General features: G+C 49.0%; 1 protein-coding gene and 1 long non-coding RNA gene across 4 annotated transcripts in view; one reads left to right on the top strand and one right to left on the bottom strand.

Annotated features, from left to right (window-relative positions):
• Nucleotides 1–16,000, top strand: part of PBX1 (PBX homeobox 1) — a 131,026-nt gene that overhangs the window by 4,402 nt on the left and 110,624 nt on the right. The gene's annotated exons all lie outside the window — the stretch shown is intronic.
• On the bottom strand, nt 15–6,780 carry LOC116790784. Its single transcript, XR_004358492.1, has 3 exons — nt 6,635–6,780; nt 1,308–1,388; nt 15–143 (listed from the first exon to the last, which is right to left on the bottom strand). It is a non-coding gene; the product is annotated as an uncharacterized LOC116790784 (long non-coding RNA).

Raw genomic sequence — 16,000 nt, 5'->3', positions numbered from 1 at the left:
TTCTTTTTGCTCTTTGAGGGTTTTATTCTACCAAGTTTGTGCCCCCCTGTGCCCCCCCCACACGCAGGAGTATTTAAGTGGGGAGAAATAACTCGTCAGTCTTTAATGCTTCGGGCAGTGGACTTGCATGATGCGGTTTGTGTCTGGAAGGGAAAATACTGTGGTTTAATTTCTATTGTATAGCCTTTCTTTATTTATTGCTTTTTCTGTGGAGAAGAAAAAAAAATCAACCCCCTTGCAATTTCGGTCTTGCTCTGGTTTCTTCATTAGGACATGGCACTGTTTAAAAAAACCAAAATAAAATCTGGATGCAGAGTGTGTGTGGGGCAAATAACCCCAACAAAATGAAATTGTACAGTTTTATTACCATCAGTATTCGGGTAAACATTAAGGTTTCCTTTTTTTTTTTTTTAAGAAGGGGTTAAAATGCTGTTGTCTGCCAATCATCCAGGCTAGCTCATGTAAGAGCAAGTTGTCAGTTGCCTTTAGTGAAAGCAATATATTAGATTGTTAGTTACTTTAGGGTACTGTTGTTTTATGGCATGGGGTGTTCTCAGGCTTCTTTAGAAGCTAATGGCATGAGAGCGTTGGTTCTGCTGTTTCCCACTTTCCAGACCTCCTACCATGTACTAACACACTTATAACACATCCCAGGGGGGCATTTAAATTTTAAAAGCAACAATTAAAAAATAGCAGTCATCAATCAAGGGTGATCTTAAACAACAGATGCTCAGGGAAGGACATTTAGCAACATGCACCACTTATTTATGTATTTGTTGGAATCTCTCTTTTTTTCTTTAATAGAAAAAAAAAAAAAGTGGGGGAAATGGTGGAAATTTTGGAGGGAGGGGAGGGATTGTTCATCTCTGCTCTTGGTTTTCTGAGCTGACCAGAGTTGATCCGTGGGCTTTTCCCTGCCGATCTATCTGCCTTGTTTTAGCACGCTGCAAAGTACTTGACTTCTCCCCCCCGTCCCCCCCTTTACAACAAGGACTGAAACAGTCAATAATTCATATCTAAGCCATATAAGCAAGGGCATGACATGAATGAAAGTGACAATAAATATGATTGCACACCCAGTTGATATACATTGATAGTTACACATAAAAGGGGAACAGCTTTCAGAAGACTGAACTGGGTCTTATTTTTTTTTTCCCTTTCTTAAATATATATATATATAAAACCTCCTAGCATGAGCAGCTGATTGAAAATACAATTACTTGACTCTTGCAATATATATAAAATGACTAAGGGGCCCCTTTGTTAAGCGTTGTTTGTGCAGTGTGTAGCCCAGACAAAGCACCTACCGATGGCATTCGGCTCTCCGAAGTCCTCACAGCTGCAGGGCCGGCTCTGACCTTCCCGAGGAGTCCTTCCTTACAGAGTTCCTGTAATATCAAGCAGTGGGTTTGGTATGGGAACCTCTGAACAGTTCATTTGCTGTAACATGGGGCAGTCTGTCTAGAAATAGATTTTATGGGTTTTATAGTGTTTCCCTGTGTGCCTCCACAAAAAAAGGAGCCACCAAGTTCCTTTCCCTTTTCCCTCTTTCTCCTTTATTTTGTGTGAGTTGAAGAACGTGTTTGCCTGTCTTTTTTTCCATGTATATTTGATGCTGTGTACGTTGCCTGTGCAGGGACAGTTTTTGTCAGGGGAGCTGTTTAATCCCAGTTTGGCATTGCTATCAGTGCAGTCTCAAAGTTAGGGGATGGGGAATCTGTTGGGACTAAACTTGGTGGGAAAATCCAGGTGACTTGGGGGATGCTGTGAGGTCCCGGCGAGCTGGGGAGGGATGAGGAGCTGTACATACCCACAGTGACTACGTGGGATAATTCCTGTCTGCTAAGGAAAAGGGAAAGAGATGGTGTAGGGTGAAGCATGCTACTGGAAATCAGGATGTTCAGGTGTGAACTGGGGCTGTCTTACATTTTTTTTAAATGCTATTTGTTGCTGTTGTGCCTGGGTTACTTGGCTACGGGGCTGCGCTGTGGAGGTCTCCAAAGAGGTTGACTCGAGATGGCTTTTGGAGTGTTGTTTATCTACCCTCAGATATGTTTACAGTGAATTCCTTCACTTTGCAAATTCAAAGACCTCCTCCCCTCTCCCCCATCTGCATCCCCAAAAGTCACACTTCGTAAGGAAGCAAACGGCCAGATGGTTTTGGTTTATTTTTATTTATTTATTTATTTATTTTAATTATTGCTTTGTGGGCTCGATGCTAGGAGGAAGTTCGCCTATGTTTTTTCTGGGGCCGAGGGTACGGCCTGGTTCCGTTTGCTTACCCCTTCCTTGTGGGCAGCAGCGTGAAAGTTGAGGCAACTTCTTGCTTCCCACTTTCCATTTAGCTTCCCAGATTTTTGCATGTGCCGCGTTTGAAATCCTGGTGATTGTTTGTGGTCACTGGTGGGTGTTTGAATGTGCTTGTGTACATCTTCCCCCCCGGCGTTATGATGTGCAGAAATGTGCGTTCAGTTACCCCGCTGCCTGATTTAAGTGACTCCAGAGCCTTACGGAGACTTTACCACCATCTCTCGCAACATTATGGCTAATATTTCATAGTGTTAACCTTGTCTTGAGCAAACCCAAAGTGTCCATAAAGTTCTTGGAAAAAGAGGTCGTCTGTATTGGCCGAAGAGTTCCCTTTTGCGTTTGGGCTCTTCAGTTATTTTAAAGGATTTATAAACACTTTTTAAAAATAATAATGATTAAAAAAAAAAAAAGCTCAGTGAGTTGTCTTTTGTCTGCAGCCTGGAGATTGCTGCTTTTGGGGTGATGTCTGTTTAAAAGTATTGAAAGTTGAGAGGTTTGATCCAAGCGGGAGTACGTGGGGGCAAAAAAATTGCCGCTTAAATATACATCGAAGTTGCCGGCGTTCATTTGGTGTGTTTTCACTTGCTGTTGGTCGCTTTGTTGCGAGGGAAGGGGCAGGACTGCCTTCAAATGGCTGGCTGGCTTTTTGGAATAATAATTATGGAAATGGGAGGCATTGTTGTCCTAAATACAATTGATTCCTCCTTCAATAGGGATTGAAATCGGAAATTGCATTGCTGATTTATAAAAAGTTTGAAGGCAGGGGTAGGGGCTCTGTCTTTATGGCTTTTTTTTTTTTTTCCCCCCCTTGTTTTCTTCTCTCCCTTGGTATGTTTTTTTTTTTTTTTTTAAGCTGTTCTCTGCATGAGCAGAATAGCTAAGCAGAAGAATCAGGCAAGGCGTACGCAGACGTGGGGTCCTTGGATGGCAAACTGGAAAATATCTGCTGTCAAAATGCAGCAGCATCTATTTCAGCTGTGAGCCTTTCCCAACTCCCATCTCGTTCGGCGGGGACCGGCGGGGAGAGGCTGAGCACAGGATATATGACCATTTAATCTGATTCCTCCTCCTTAAGAGCTTTTCCCATCGTTTCACTTTCTCTGCTCATTTGGGGGAGGTGAGGGCATCGGGCAAATTCTACTTCTTAAAAAGACCCTGACTTTCTATTTGAAATCACACGATTTTTATTTTCTTACCCTCCTCACCCTTCTGTGTTGAAGGAATTCAGGATTAAAAGAAAAATGTACATAGCACCAGTGGAGGGGGGGATTTACGAAGTGGAATATTTATAGACAGCACTGATTAGCTGTGCAATTGTTGTTGAATAATGGGTTTGTTGTGTCTTTTTTTTTTTTTCCTTTAATTTTGAACAAAATAGCTATATAAGGTGCCTCTTAGCTACCTTTCCTTGTGCATTATCTTCACCAAACTTAACTCAAATCAGATCTTTGGAGGAGGTAGGATTTTTCCCCTTCTTTTCTTCCTTAACACCCCTTTGTTCTCTCCAGCTCTGTGTTCAATTAACACCCCCATCGCAGAACTGTAGTCTTTCTTTTTTTTTTTTTTTTTTTAATGTCTGTTACTGTATTTCACTTCTGACACCTCTCTTATTATTCTTGCCTGCTATTTCTCTTTAATATAGCAATTACGATATGGGGTTTCTTTTTCTTCCTCCCTCCCTCCCTTCTCTTCCCCACCCCCCAAGCTAATATCCCACCATGGGCAGAAGAAGGACAGGCATGGTGTGTGCAGCGCTGGTGGTTTTGGGGTGCTGTAAGCAGGGTACATTGGCTGAAGTGTTTCTCAGGGCAGGATGGGGCAGCTTGCTTTCCTTCCCCCCCCAGCCCTTCTCCGGGGTATCAAACCCTGCCCTCCTCCTTATTCTGTGTTTCCACGGAGGAGGTTTCCCAAGGCGCAGGAGAGAGTTCAACACCCCGATTTGAATTTCAATGCAATTCTTGCACCTAAGGCATCATCCTGCTTTTGAGAAAGCTCATCGTGAAAGTGCTCGTGTTCCAGCCCCGCAGGATCGGGGTCCCCTGCTCGGCTTTGGGCAGGTCCAGCCCTTGCCTGGCTGCTCTCCCTCCTGCCCTTCAAAGGGGAGGAAGCCTTTGCTTTGATATTTGTTATTACTATTTTTTTTTTTCCTCTTCCAGTTGAAAGGCTTTGAAGGCAAAAGTGATGCTTCTCTCTCCCAGCCAGGCAGGGTCTGCAGGGTCCTTGGTGTGGCTGCCTTGGGGGGAAGTGAAACATTTGGGGAGAGCAGGGCCTCCAGCCGACCCACACTGCCTGAGGAAGCCTCTCTGTAGCTCCAATTAAATTGCTTCCAGAAAGCTGATGTCTTCAAGGGAAAGGAGGGGAGGGAATGTGCAAGGGGCTGGAAGATAGGGATGGTTTGGGAGATCTTGGCTTGGTGGAGGGCTGTATTACTGCCAGAGGAGCAGCCACCTTTGGGACTGGCTGGGAGAGGATGGAAACCAGTCACCCTGATGGAAAGGGGGCCATGTTCCAGTAGGTCATGGACCTGTCACTGCAGCGAGTCCTTTTTCTGGGTTTTATTCTTCCAGTGTGGTGTTGTCCACCAGGGATCTGCTGGGAATGGATGGCTTTGGAGTAGTGTGCTTGCAGGGATACTTCTTTTTTTTTTCTTTATAATTTCATATTTTCTTTCTCTCCCCTGGTAGCATGTGGTTGGAGCTCTTTGAACGGAGCGGGCTTAATTAGTTTAATCAAAATTGGCCTCCTGCAATCCTCCAGGGGAGGAGGTGGGAAGAATGGGGCTGGCAGTGGGCTCTTCCTCCCACCTCCTCCCTCTCAGCCCTGCTATCAGAGCGGAGAAACCAGGCCTGGCTCTGGCACATGGTTCGCGCTCTTGAGGAAATCCCCACAGTTTGGGGAGCACAGGAGCAAAGCTGTTTGCTTTTATTTCAAGGCTTGGTTTTTGTGGGTGCCTGATGTTGAGTAAACTTCACTGTGGTTGCAGCAGAGCAGGAGGATGCTCTTGGAGGCTCTGCTGTGTCCCATCGCTCCCTGCCCCGTCTGTTTGCTCCTGGGGGATGGGTGCTCCTTGATCCCACGCTCCCAAGTTTCCTAGCCTTTGCTTGCACTGGGCTCCCCAGGTTTTGGATAGAGATGGCTGTTGGGTACATTTGTCCAGGGAAGGAGGGTGGCAGGGAGGTGCTGGCTGCCCGCTCTTTGGGTGCTGCTGCCTCACAGCACCGGACAAGGCACGGAGGAGAAGGGATCTTCACGTTCAGTTAATGCATGCTGGAAAAATATCTATGTTAGCCAGATGCGGGCATAAATAGCAGCTATCCAGAGCATCCTCTGTGTGTCTTCCCTGCTGCCACGGGTCTCTCTCCAGTCCATCTCCCTTTGCCTCTGTGTGATCTTGGCAGCAGTCAGTGTTGTGGGCGAGTCCAGGGAAAGAGATCTTGTTATCGGGCCGTGTAGCTCCAAACGAGAAACTCGGAAGATCTTTCAGGCCTAAATTTCTCCTGGGAAAACCGGTTCAAGTTCCCTTATTTGAGACCTGCAGAGGGATTTCCCCCCCCGGAGCGCTGACTGTCTGCGAGCAGAGCTTTTCTAAATGCTCTCAAATGCGAGATTTATTCCTGTTAGCAGGCTCGTGCTGGCCCTGGGTTTGAGGGCAGTGGTTGTAAACAAAACGCAGAGAAACTCTGAGACAATTTCATCATGGCTTTTTTTTTTTTTTTCCCCGTCACAAGGAAATTACTGCATGCAGCAATCCTTGAGGGGAGTAGGGTGGTGGTTTAAACACAAATGAGTTTGTTTGCAGTGAGATACAGTAGGCTGTGCTGCTGGTGGTGCTTCTGCTGAATCAGAGCTGGGGATTTTGGCAGGGAGAAGGGAGGAAAGACAGGATTCCTTCCCTGCCTTTGGTTTGGCACCACGTTCCCCAGTTCCTCCTCTAGTCCAGGAGCTGCTGCCTTCTCTGCTAATGAAGTTCTGCAAAGGGTTTCACAATCTCTTGAAAATCCACTGGGAAACATTTTACTATGATTTTTTTCCTTCCTGTGCTTGGAGTTGGGGTGCTCTGGGAGGCAAGAGAACCTGTTTTGTTTGCCCTGTGCACTACAGGGGTGGTTTGCAATTGATGCAAAATACGAGGTAGCCAGTAGGACCAGAGGGTGAGTTTGCCTCTGAAGATGTTATATTTTCTTTTTTCCATCTTTTTATTATTTTAAATTTTTTTTTCTTCCTGCTTTACCATTCCCATGGCAGTTTTCCTATACAGTGAGTTTCTCCTGGTAACACATGCTTTGCTTTGGGAGTTGCTGTGAGGAAGGTGGGCTGTACATACCTGTCTCCATGGTCCCCAGAGCAGGATGCCCCTGCCAGGCTCCACACTTTTGGGCTGAATCTTCGGGCTTTTCCATGCCAGTCAGGGAGAAGTGATGCTCCCCTGTGCTGCAAGGATGTGCCCTGTACAGCGCTTAGCACAGGGGGACTCAGTGCTGGGTTGGGGTTTGGAAGGAGGTAATGTGATTTACAGCAATGGATCTGGTTAATAATCTCCAGCAGCTTCTGTATACTCAGGGGCTGCTTGTATTCCCAGCCAGGTGTTTGCAGACCGGATCAATATGGCCCTATTTGCATGGGGCTGTCCGTAATCTAATAAACCAACCTCAATCTGCGTCCTTTGCTTTCCCCAAACATCCACTGGATCCCGATCCAGTCAGCCTGGTGAGTGTTCCCCACGGTGGGAGAAGCGGTTTGTGAGCAGTGCCTGGCTCCTGGAGTGCCAGCCTGGAGTTAGGTGGCACCCCAAGTCTGCACTCACTGCTAGAGCCTGGGCTGTGCAAACACCCAGCTTGTTGGGTGTGCTGGGTGCTTGGTGGTGCTTTGCACGCCATCACCTCTGCAGTGTGCTCCAGAGGCGTCAACATCAGGGATTTTCCATGCAGTCTCTCCTCTTCAAGTGTTGCCTTTGGGGAGCATCTGCTGGGAACCCCCTTTGAAATCAAAACCTATGATTTTGTGGGCTCAGTGGCTGGCAAGATTGCCTTGGAGGTGTTGCATCCCCCGGTGATCTAAATAATAAAGTGTGGTGGGCAGTACCGGGATAAATTACAGAAACCCATGGCCTGAGGAGGCTGTGGACTGAATTCATTAATGTGTGTTGTCAGGCCAGCGGCCAGGCTGGGGAGGGACTCAGGTGATGCTTCCTCCTGGTGCTGGGAACAGCTTGGGCTGGAATTATTCATTTGCAACTGTGTCAGTAAAAAAAGAAAGGAATATTTGTATCTCTTGGCCTTGTGTTTGTGAACCCTGCCCCTGTGCGTATGTATGTATATATACATAAAATGTATAAATATATTTATATATTTATTTATATTTACATTTTTAAGCCAGGACAGAAAGACACCTTTTACTGGCTCCTCTTCCTGGTGGTTCAAGGCAAGGCAGCAGGAGAAGGGGCAACCCAATGGAGGGTTTGGGTGCTGGGGAAGCTGTGCCTGCCGAGGAGCAATGTGCTGTTGCTGTGTTTTGGGGAGGTCGCCAGCACAGATAATAGAAATCCCCTCTGACACCTTGAGCGAGCAGTCCATTGTCACTGTTCTTTCCCTGCCCATCCTTTTATTTATAGGAGAAGCCTTACCCAAAATAGCTTTTTTTACTTGCCCTAAGCTGATGTGCTGTTTCCAACCCCCCCCCCTTTTGTTTTTTTTAAATATACTGATAAATGGAAAGCCCCCATTTCCCCCCAGTGGAAAGTGGGTGCTGTGAGGAGCTGCTCTAATCTAAAATGATAACTTTGCCATTTTACTTCAGCCTTGTTGCAAAACGAGCGGAGCTGCCTTTGCAAGTGGGATCAGCCTGTTTAAATGCTGGTGGCTGGATTTTTGTTTCTCACCTGAGTGCAAGCCCAGAAACTCAGTTCATCATTTCCATGTCCCATTTTTGGTTTCACCCAGCCTGGCTGGCCTGCCCATCCTTGTTATCAGAAGAGGAAAATCAAGTTTCTCTCCTGGTTGGATAACATTTTCAAATTCCAGAGTGATGTCGATTAGCAGAATTAGCAGTGGCAGGTTACCCAGCAAAAATACCCTTCCAGTTGCAAAGTGTTCATTGCTGGTCCCTGCTCCTTTCCCAACTCCAGTGGTCCCGATCCCGGATGTGTCTCCGCAGCACGGGGATTTTTCTCTGTTAACTCAGTGCAGTTGTTTCCTTTGACATTTGATATTTAAAGGCTGGAGCCAAACTGAAAGTGAATCTGCCCATAACTCCCCGAAATGTGCCTTTCTAATTTCAACATTAATGTTTCAAAACCCAAGCTGCTTGTGGGTGTACCTTTGCTTGTTTACACACATACTTTTTTTTCCTTTTTTTTTTTCCCCTGTGCAGTGATTCTCTGGTGAAACATTAGGAATGATACAATACCGGCAGCCTCTGGATGAGTTGGTCTTCTGGCTTGAAGCTGTGAATTTGGCTTTTAACTCTTAAGTCTCTAATTTTAAAAGGTTGCAAGTGTTTTAACTTAGTCTTTTTTTTTGTTTGGGAGGAGGATGCTTATATGCGAAATTATTATTGCAATAATATATAAATTGCAACAATATTGCAAGAATTTTCAATAAAAGGATTAATTGCAATATTGCAAGAAACTGCAAAAATATTTCAAATATTGCAATAACACGATGAATTTGCAATACTCTGATTATTGCGAATCTCTAGACAAAAGGCACAGTTTACATGGTAAAAGAAATGAGTTGGACAGAGTTGCAGCCATCAATCCTGACTTGATAGCACAGGACACAGCCTCTCCCGTATGTTTTGTGTGAAGCTTGTGCTTTCCAGAAGGGTGTTTGTCCATGGGCAGGGAAGTTGCAGCCGGTGGGACATGCTCCACTGGTTGAAGGTGTGTTTTGAAGGGTTTATGACCCTTGCTTTGAAGGGGTCACCTATTTATTTCTCATGTGAATTCGTGAAGCTTCTGGCTGCAGCGCTGTGCTGCGCGTGTGCCCGCCGAGAACGAGGAGCCTGCTCCCGGAGCGGTTGCGTGTTTGGGGGGAGCAGGTGGCAGGAATGGTGTTTTCAGCAAATGTATTATTCCCCTGGAAAATCCTGGCTGTTAGATCTGGTCAGCAGATGTGAAGTGTCGATCGGTATCGGTGGTGGGAAGGGGAGTTGCAATATACTTTGCTAATGGAGAAGAACCCAAGGAGCAATTCCCTGATTTACGCTTTCGGCGATGTGAAATGAAACCGTCTGGAGCGCTTTGCTCAGCGAGCTCTTAGCAGACCACTTCTTCCTCCCTGCTACGTGCGGATTTTTTTCTAAAGAAGCTGTTTTTCAGCTCTGTTGCTGCGTGGTCAGAGGTGGCTGGGGGGCATGGACCTCTTAAATGCATCTGGAGGCACAAAGCATCCAGCATGGGAGCAGGGAGCGAGCAGTGCCCGCTGTAGCTCGCTCCAAAGCCCCGGTGCAATTCTGTCCCCAAGTGGCTGAAAAGGTCATTTAGCGCAATAGCAAACGTTTAATTTATTTTTTTTTTTTCCGCTCCCTCAAATAGTCAAATTAGCATCCTTCCTCTGCCACAGGAGCTGCTGGAGGAGGCATCCTGAGAAGGATTATCGGTAGGAACGCCTGGGCCCAGGCTGTTCCTCTCCCGAAGGTCCCCGGCTGCTATTTGCACATCCCAGTGTCTGACTGCAGCTGGCATTTCCCCCGTTTGGTGGAATTTACTTTCTGCCTGGCGAGGGCATTGGGTAACATTTGCACACCTGGGCTGCTTAAGCTGTGGACGGGCTGGGGGGATGCGTTGGAGAAGGTCAGGGGTCTCTGCTTTCCTTATGGGCAGGAGGGAGCAGGGAGAGCAGCTGGTGGGTACTGTGTGCTCTGCAGAGGCAGCAAACAGGAGGGTGACAATGGTGTAGTGTAGCACAACGATACCTGCGCAACCCTCTGGACCTGCTCTGATGTTGGGTGGATGCAGGGTTGGCCCTGGCTCTGGAGAGTTCAGACCCTGCCCTGTATTCTCTTGTGGTGGATGAGTCAGTTGGGCAGCAGATGCCTGGTTTCTTTTACTGTGGCAGAGGGGGCTGTATTTCCATTTGGATAGGTTTGCAGTGCATGGCTGGGAGGTGCACAGCCCAGGATGGGAGTTCTCTTTAGAAATGGCTCTTTTGCATCCAGGTCTGGAAAGTTGTGGGGTCCTGATCTGTGGGCTCTTGGGGGTAGAATGGCATATACAGCAGCACAGTGGCATGACTGGAGGTTTAGGGAGACTATCCCAAGGGCAGATGGGGATTGTTTACAATGGAAAAACCCGCAAGCAATATGGAAGGAGATGAGACACAGCAAAGGGTGGTGGTAGGGGAAGTCTCTGGTCTTTCCATGCACCCGAGGCAGGTGGCAAAGTCCACATGGGTAGAAGGACGGATTTTTATTTCCCTTTTTCCGCCATGTTTGGTCAGGGCTTGGAAACATCCTTTGGCGAAGGCAGTGGTCCCAGGGGCATCCAACAGCCAGGGGCCAGGGCAGAAGGTGAGGGTTGTAATGACAGAGTGCTTCCAGCCCCAGTGCCTGGGTGGGAGCTGCGGGCATGGCTGGGGGAGTGTGCTGGTCCCGTGTGCCGGTCCCGCGTGCTGAGGCAGACGCTGCGGGCAAGGGCGGCGTAGGGACCTGCTTTATCCTACATGGGCTTCCACTGAGAAAGGAGCTGTGCAATTAGGAGAGGTCCCTGCGGTTTGTGTTTGAAAGGAGCTCCATTAGGGTAATTTTTAAGCTCCTGTTTAATCAGAAGGCTGTCTGCTGACAAGGAGGGAAACTGCTTGTGCGGTGGGTCTGTGCTCATGCTGCATCCCCTCTTCCTGGTTCCTTTTGCTCTTTTTTAATTGGTTTGCTTCACCCTTCGGAAATGCTACCCCAGAGGCACCCAGGCTCCCATCAGCACCTTTGGGTAGTGGTGCTCTCTTCCCTTGGGCAGCTCCTTCCAAGGATCTCCCTGGCCTCTTGCACATTGTGTGTAGTCGCAGCCTGCTGCCTTCCTCTTGCTGCATCTCCTCCCTCTACACAGGTAGTGGTGCTGGGTCTGACCCTGGTCAGTGATTGCCCTTGCAGGTTCCTGGGGGAAGCCCATCCTGATGGCTCTCCAGAGAGCTGTCTTAGACTCGGCAAGGAGCATGGAGGAGACCTAAATGAAGAACAAATGAGAACCATATAGAGACAAATGGGAATCAGATTTAGGAAGCAGACGAGACAACCCTTTGGAAGGGGCAGGGGGGATGTTTGCTTTAATCAGTCTCCTTGGGTTTCAGGCAATAATAAAGCAGATTTGTTTTCTTTTACCTTCTCTTCCCCCAGCCTCCTCTCTTTTTCTCTGCTCCTCTTACTCGCTGTTCTCAAAACAGCCCTGGATCCAGCAGCACCAGCATCTCCTTCCGAAGCTCCCACCTCTTGCAAATGGGACTACTGGCCAATCCAGCCAACATCCTGTCCATTTTTTTCCATTCTTCTGTCTGGTTCTCCCTGTCTGGAGCTTGTTGCTTTTAGCCAGGCTGCCTTGGCTGGGCTTCTGGGGACAGGTCCCTCCCACCGCCAGATGAACTTTTTGGACTTTCTGAAGCGAGCAGTGGAACAAACTCCTCCAAATGGGCTGAGGCTTTCTCTGCAGAGTCGATTTGCCCTGGCACGCTCTGCTGTGTACTTCAGAGGCAGTCCCCAGGGACTGGCCGTTCTTGGAGGAGATCAGAGTTTCTCCATCAGAGGTCTTGGGCAATGCTTTCGAGATGCTTGAGTTACCTACTAACGTGTGCTCCTTTGGGACATGGTGGTGGCTGCAAGGGAGGATGCTGCTTTCCCAGCCTCCACAGATGAATTGGTTCCCTGCAGAAATGTGCTTCCTTCCCCTTTTTCTTTCTTTTTTACCCTGGTCATTGTCTTGGTGCAGAGCAGGTGAATCTTGGGAAGGCTGAGGCTGTGCATAACTGTGGGTCAGTGAAGCTGAACCTTTGATCCGTTCCACTTTAAAGAGTTCTGGTGGCAACCCTCCCAAGCAGAGGGGCCAGACTGGAGCTGGGATTAGTGGCTCCCATGACCATCTCTGCAGCTCCAAGTCTCCTGTGCTGGGTGCCACTCAAGGGTGAAGTTTCTTTCTCCCAGTTGAAAGGGAATGTGCACCTTGTCTGTTGCCATGTGCCTGGTCGGGGAGGTCTCACCACTGCCTTTTTCAGCTGGGCTGCTGCAACATGCAGGGCTGCTCTGGTCATGTCCCAGAGCTTTCTTGCACAGAGCTGGTTTTGTATTTGCTGGTGTTTAGTAGAGAGACGAGGGATCTGGGGTAACCTCCAACATGTTCTGATATATTGCTTTCAGGTGGTCTCCTGGGTTTTGTAACCCACTTAATCTCTGTCTTATTTAGAACTCCCCATCCTGGAGAGTAAGTTTACTGGGATGTGCTGGTAAAGCTGGTGGTGGGCAACCTCCAGTATGACCCTCAAATTCCCAACTGCTCATGCCTTAGGTAAAAACTTCCAAGGTGGCAGCGGAGGTGTTCCCAGTAGGCCCGTGGAGCTGTGGGTCCCTTCCTGTGTTCGGAGGGTGATGCTGGTGCAGCATGATGGGGTGGTTTGTCTGGTGCACCCTTCAGCTCCAGCACCCAGCAAGTCTCTTGTGAACGCTGCAGAGTTGTTCATAGAGTTGCAATCTCATTTTCCTGTGTGGTTTGACACGTCCTGTGCCAAGGCTCTTCCAAGCGATAATCCTCAGTGGAGACTGTGTCCCATTCCAGGGCAGGCATCTTACCTGTACAGCAAGAACCATTCAGTAGAAAGTTTGTGGTGGCTTTGCTGCCCTGGGGGGGCTGATTTACTTAATGTTTGCGAGACTACCACAGGGCTTTTCAGTTGCAAACTGGTTTGGCTTTGCTCTGAAAAATGGAGTGAAGCAAAGGAGCAAAGCATGCCCGGCGGTGGCTTTTCCAGGTGCCCGAGATCGGCACGAGGGGAATCACCTCCATTCCAGTGCAGTGTGAGCCTCCTCCCTTGCTCAGAGCAGCAGAAATTGTGGTTGCAAACCTTCACCCCAGTACGTGACTGCGTCGTGGGCAGTCATCTCCCTGAGCTGGTTCAGGTGGGTGCCAGGGGAGCACAGGGGTGCTGCAGTGCCTGTGCTCTGGATGCATCCCAGATCTTCCTGTCCTGTGCTGTATTTCATGTTCCCATGTTTCCAGAGAGGTCTGTGCGTAAACTACTTCTTGGGGCTGCCAGCAAGCTTCCCTTTACCCGTGCCACGGTGGGACTTCTTAAAAAATTTTATTTTATTAGGAAATTCCCATTTGGTTGCTTTAAAAAGCAAGCCCTTGTGGCTGGCCCCTGGCCCGCTGCTAACAGATTTGTTTGAGAAAAGGCTGCGTTGGCATCCTGCTTTATTGAACATGCCTCCTGGGAAGGCGGTTTGAATATCCTTCTGTCTCCTCGGAGCAGGGAGCTCTCAGGATTGCCTGCCGCCATGGGGATGGGGAATGCTCTCCTCTCCCTTTCCCTCCCACCCCTTCCCCTTGTTCAAGCCTCCCTTTTCTTTTTTTTTTTCCCTTTTTTTTTTTTTTTTGAGGAGAGAGAGTGCTATGCACGGTGCGTCCCGCTCCATGCGGCTTTTCTCTTTCCCCACGGAGTTCATCCAAAGTTCGTATCCAGACGATGAACAAAGTAGCTCAGACCTTTTCCTGACTCCTCACCCTTTGTCCTCATCACTTAGTGACAGACAGGAATCAAATGCCACAGACAGGCTGACAGGACAGGGCTGTGTGAAAGTCCTTGGAGGAGGAGGAGGAGGAGTGGAGCAGTGCTGAGTGGATGGGGGACTCATGTTTAAACTCATCGCTCCCTCCCTGGGGAAAACAGCAGAGCTGCTTTTACTTTGAAGGGCAGAGGGGAGGTGCAGAGGTTTTTTTTGGGGGGGTTGTTGGTTTGGTTTTTTTTTTTTTTGGCAGAAACCGGATAAATTTTTAGCGACAATAGACATAGGGAAGAAGGACCGGATGGAGTTAGCCTCAATGTTTAGCACTGGGTGTGCCTCCCATCAGGAGCAGGGGAAGGAAGGGCTATGGGCTGTTATGGATCAGAGGGATGTAGGCTGCTGGTCTGCCTGCATTGCCTCTCTACTGGAATGGGAGGGGGAGCACGGTCCTGGACCCCATCTGTTTCTAAGGGCTGTGTTGCCCTGCCTTGGTCTTCTATCTCACCAAGAAAGGCAGCTTAGTTTGGTCTTGGCTTGATCTTCCATCTCACCTGGCTGCAGGGCTCCTCTCTGGGTGGTGGGTGGTACCCCACTGAGGGGGCAGGGGAGTGGGGTTTAGTGGTGGAGACCTCCCTGTGCTGGGGCAGCATGTCCAGGCTGATGTAGCTGGGCAGGGAGGGGAAACAATGCTGTCAGAAAAGGACTTTCAAAGGAGCGTTTACATTTGGTCCTTAAATCCTGTAAGTGCCCTGGAAGCTGTGGAGAGCAGAATCTCCTGGGTTCAGCTTACACGTGGAGAGAGACTGCTCATGGCTTAAACAAGCAGTGTTAAGGGCAGTGTTGTCTCCTGCATTGGTGGAGGAGAAACCAAATTGCTCAGTGAGTCCCAGGACTGTGTTCTCTGTGTTCCCAGTGGAACTGTGGTGACCAGCTCCTTGCCCCAAGGCATGGCAGGTTGAGTCTCCATCCCCAGCCGGGGCTGTAGCATTCCACATGCCCTGTAGCATTCCACATGTCCGTGGCTGCTCTCCTCAAGCCCGCACTCACGGAGGTCATCTTGGAGGCAGCAGGAAGGGGCTGGGGTGGTCCAGGTTTTGCCCTCTTTTGTTTGCTGATTTTGCAGAGCTGGCTGATCTGGGCCCTGGCCAGCTCGGCTGACTCACAGGAATCCTCTCACGAGTCTCCTACACCCTCCATTACCTGATCCGAGTGCTTCCTGGCGTGTTGGCTCTCCCCGCCGTGCTGTGGCAGAGCAGTGGCTGTGAAGGGAGCTGTGCATTTGTGCAGCTTGTGTCCACTGCAGGCTGCAGCGTGTGCTGCGGGCAGGGACCAGAGCCCGCCTGTCCCTGTCAACCCTTTGCAATGCTCGCTCCCATCGCTAGTGACCGTCCTTCCTGACCCTGCAAACAGTCTGTGTTTTCACAGAGGCATTTTCTCTGCTTGGGAGGCAAAGTGGAGACCTTCTTGCTTGTTAAGAGGGGTGGTGGCTTTGTATTTCCTTGTCCCCTGTGTTGTGTTGCTGGTAGCAGCAGTACCAGGTGCTGTAGGAGGTAGTTTGGGGGGGTTTCATGTGCCTCTCACTTGGTTGCTGTAGGGCTGCTGTGTTTCTGTTCATAAGTGCAATGAGTCGGACCTGGAGGAGGATTGTAGCGATGAGAAAGAGCTTGTAATATCCACAGGCTCCTTCCACCACTCTGGTAGATGCAGTGGGTCAGCAGGAGGTGACCACAGTCGAGTCAAAACTCCATGTGCTGGTGCTGACAACTCTGAGGCCCCTGTCGAGCAAAGGTGGGTGTGAGATGCGCTTGCAAATCCCCTGCCTTGGGAGTCTCCTGGAGTTCCTGCCTTGCCAGTCATGCTGTGAATTTTTTGCACGCGGCTTTACCTTCTCAGGGAAGCAGCTGGGGCATGTTCCCATCTGAATCTTGTACCCCTGTGAGGTGCTTGGGTTGGCAAAGTGCTGCTGTTGCATCAGGCTGGGCTGTGCCCA

This window comes from Chiroxiphia lanceolata, chromosome 9 (assembly GCF_009829145.1).
Source record: "Chiroxiphia lanceolata isolate bChiLan1 chromosome 9, bChiLan1.pri, whole genome shotgun sequence".
Lineage (NCBI taxonomy): Eukaryota > Metazoa > Chordata > Aves > Passeriformes > Pipridae > Chiroxiphia > Chiroxiphia lanceolata.
The sequence above is the reverse complement of the archived record's forward strand: the minus strand, read 5'-3'. Positions and strand labels throughout refer to the sequence as shown.